The sequence below is a fragment of the Gigantopelta aegis genome, chromosome 10, assembly GCF_016097555.1.
Source record: "Gigantopelta aegis isolate Gae_Host chromosome 10, Gae_host_genome, whole genome shotgun sequence".
Classification (NCBI taxonomy): domain Eukaryota; kingdom Metazoa; phylum Mollusca; class Gastropoda; order Neomphalida; family Peltospiridae; genus Gigantopelta; species Gigantopelta aegis.
In genome coordinates this window covers 69,301,573-69,305,842 of record NC_054708.1, presented here as the reverse complement: position 1 = coordinate 69,305,842, position 4,270 = coordinate 69,301,573, and positions in this window count along the sequence as shown.

Below are 4,270 nucleotides of genomic sequence, written 5' to 3'. Positions count from 1 at the left end.
AATGGATTTGTTAGTTTAAAAATTGCCACAAGTTGTGTTAGCAGTAAAATATGGCATAAAGACGGGACTAGACTAAAGATACAGTATACAGCAGTAAAATGAATGTATCATTATCTTCCATAGTATATCTATACTTACGTTGGAAATGAAACATTTACTGTATTTCAATTATGACAATGTTATCTACCTGAAACCCTTCCCCGTTTGCGGAAGGCTCCCTATGGAAAGCCCCCCCAATTTCCTTGCAAAACACGGAAGGCTCTTGTGGCACCTGAAGGTGTATAAAAACAATTGCTTTTTTGGATCGATTTTTCTTGAAATGGCTCTTTTCTTTCCTAAGCTTGAATGATCCTGAGCACTTGTTACCCAAATTGATGGAAGAAATTAATAGCGATTTTAGCGATGATGATTCGAATAGTTTTATTGATGAAAATGACAAAAAAGATGATTGATTGTTTTTTTAGATGCAAAGAAAGAACAGTAATAATTTACTACAAATCTGTTTCTTTCTTTGGTACACCTTTCTTCAATCCTCCTACTAAAACTAATTATGCTGATACTAGTATTACTCAGTATCAAGGAAAAACCAGGACCAACCAATCAATTGTCTGGAGCAGAACAGTAATAGGTTTTAAGCATCTATGGACAGACACTCTAAGTAATGAAATATTAAAAAAAACTAACCCTCTATGGTTAGCAGTACTTACAATCTCATGTTGACTATCTTCATGAAAACACACACCAGAGCTCGAGCTCATGATTGTAGTAAACGTAGGTTCACCTCTTGAAGAATTATATAACTTCCTATCATAAATTATAACCAGGGGTAATTGTTCAGCTTACCAAGTATTCCAAGTTATGGGCACACAAGTTGGCCATTTCTTAATGATGCTTTCGGAAATGAAATGATCCATGATAGGTTCTTTCTTCACTGAAAATTCTCCCATCTCTCAGGACAATGACAAGTACAATCTCCTATGGCCAAGCTGGACATGATGTTTATATAAAATTCGGCCAATTATCACTCACCCCTCATTGCTCAGTTCAAATCATCATAACACACCAAACAGAACTGTAGTGTAGATAGAGCATTATCAGGTACAAAGGTCCGCCTCTCATTTTCTTTCAGTACCTTCCTAAGAAGCCACACGAATGGGGAATCAAGGCTTGGGTACTGGCTGATGCCCAAAAGTGGTTATATGTGGAATTTGGACAGGCTATACGGATGGAAGAATCTGATGAAACGAGATCGAGGAACAGATGGATACCATTGTCAAGTATGTTGTTCTCTCTCTAGCAGCTGACCTTCTAGGTAAGGAGTACAACTTTTTGACACTTCTACACAAGTCAGACCTGTGTAAAAGGCTCTATGAAAATGGCTCTGGAAGGTGTGGTCAGTCAGGCTGAACAAAAAGGGGATACCTGACTGGTTCAGAGGAAGCATGTAGAAAAAGGTGAAGTGATAACATACCGCTGATGGATGTATACTCGTAATCAAATGGATGGATAAAAGAGTTGTAGCTGCTCTTTTTCTACTATTGATGATGCACTCTATGGTAGAGATCCAAAAAGAACTAGTGCTTGTAACAAGAGGAAATAGAGGACCATCCAGAAACCAGCAATAATTCATAATTACAACACTTACATGGGAGGTGTGGACAAAGCTGATCAGCTGGTAACGTACTAGGATTTCCTCACTTTCCAAGAAATGGTGGAAACGAATATTTTTCCACATACTAGATACCACCCCGTAAATGACCTTATATTCATGTACGTAGAATCTACACCTGGTCATTGTCTCTCCATATGGACTTTTTTTTGGCTTGAGGTAGTTCGAGCTAACCTCATCAATGAGATACAGTCAACTGTACGTTTCAGTATCTGCTACACCCCAAGATGTTCCTCTCAGACTAAGGAGGGTCTCTCCCATATGACTTTTGGCTTGAGGTAGCTCGAGTCTCATCATGAGCAGTCAACTGTATGTTCAGTATCTGCCTACACCCAAGATGTTCCTCTCAGACTAACGGGTCGTCCTATTCCAGTACCTAGTATAAAAGGGACTGTTTAACAATCTGCAGCAGGCGAAAGACCGGAAAAAAAGAAAGCCAGCAACCCAGCATCAAATGTGATGTAAGTGACATTATTATGATACACATATGTTTTCAAAAGTACCATACACTCAAAAGCATAGCATGGGGCATGGGCATTATAATGTAAAAGTTTTTGTGAGTCATGTTGAAATGTTGTGATTCTTTCCAGCTGTCTCTCTTAATCTAATATATTTTTAGTATAAAAGTTTATTTTTGACGGTTTTTTCTCTAAACTTTCCTTCCAAGTGTAGAAATAACGTGAGGAAACATTCATTAATAACATATAAAATGTGATATGAGGTCACAGTGGTGAATGTGAAGAATGACAATCATCATTCTTATGAGATTCTGGTTTGCAAAATGGCGTAAGTATTTAGCGCTCAAGTTTATTGATAAAATTAACAGACTTGCAAAGCCTTTTCATTGTTCCAAACCATCTTTCTCCCTCCCTATTTCATTTGCGAGCTAAAGGTTATAACCTAAGATTAGAGGTAGTTCTCAACTTGAATATAGTATATTTTGTTGCCATAAAGATAATATTATATGGGAAACTAGCACAACCTGTTCATTTCTATTTAATACATTTAGTACATGCATTACATGTAAATGTTTCTAAATGTTACAGAAACTTGGTAAGATGGAAAGATAAATAGTTCGGTACAGATGTGTCATTGAGCATAATATAAAAAAGAATAGCAAAAAAACAGTGATGAAAGGTGTGAGACAATTTATTGATAATAACCTATCTGAACCCTATTAATATTCACTGATAACTGCAGGTAATTATTGTGCTATGACATTTCTACCTGAACAGCTTACTCCAGTGGTGAGTTAACATATACTATATGTATAATATAGGACATCTCATTAAATCTATTAACTAAAGGGGCATTCTCATTTATATGTATTACCATAATATTATACACGTTGTATATGTAACTCTTCTGATCATTTGCATCTCATTCATTCTAACCACTTAGGTCTCGGCCCTCTCCACAGCTCACAATGCTCATTGTGTGCTTATCAAATGAGACAATCAGTACATTAGCTAGTAATCAAGAAGCAGCTAAAAGTATGAAGCACTACTGAGAAGATCAAGGTAATTATACATGTGAATTTAATAGTGTAGGTGTTCACTAATGTTTGATGTGTATCTATTAAATTTCAGGGAAATTTTGTTATTTAATTCTCAAACACTAATTAAGTTTTGGATCATTGATGAAAGGAGATCAACCCAGTAATTAGTGACCATGTTGATCAATAGCTTCTAGTAGACGTGTATCACCAATATATAATAGAGTTTAAATTTATGGCGTGATAATAGTAAATGCTGTATATGGAATTTTGGATGACTAGTAACGTAATTAGTTTATTAGACAGGTACTTACCCACCTATATATTAACGTATTGAGTTGAACAGTTAGATGACAAATTGTTTATACATTATATTTTATTGCTTTTAAGAAGAATAGAAAAATGAAGTAGTAAGTTATAACTAACATTTTATAGTGTTATAGATTCATGTTATTAAGCACAACACAATTAAACAAATATTTCCTCTACTTTCATCTGTTTTTGTGTTAATTCATAAACTCTTACATGTTCTCTTAATAATAGCAAGTAAGTTGTAACTTAATGTTGTTTTTTGTGTATCATTACATGGCAACAAATTGATTGACAATAACATACATGTAGTATATCAATTATTTATTTATTACCAGAACAAAAAATAATAAAATTTTATATTTAATACATACTGCCAGTTCATGATATCCAGTTGTGATTTATTTAAAAAAATTTATGGCAATGTTTACAGGTCCTAGATTTTATAAGAAGTTATACTTGTTATCTATAAAACTAACCCCACCCCCTGCCACCACTAATTTTATTGATGAATATGTTATAATCCATGATATCGTTGGATCTGTGATTTATAATGATAATATAATGGGTGTAGTTTAAATTTTATATTATATAATTATTAAATTATGTATAATGTAATAAGTAGATGTTTATTAACTAGCGAGCTTATTAGTAAAAATTTTGACATTACACTTTAAAATAAAAATAGATAGGGATTCCAGACAAGTCATCGGGGGGGGGGTGGGGGGGGTGGATACACCATGGTGATGACAATGATGTAGTATCAATTCAGTGGACTGTTATCCGCATATTTAAGT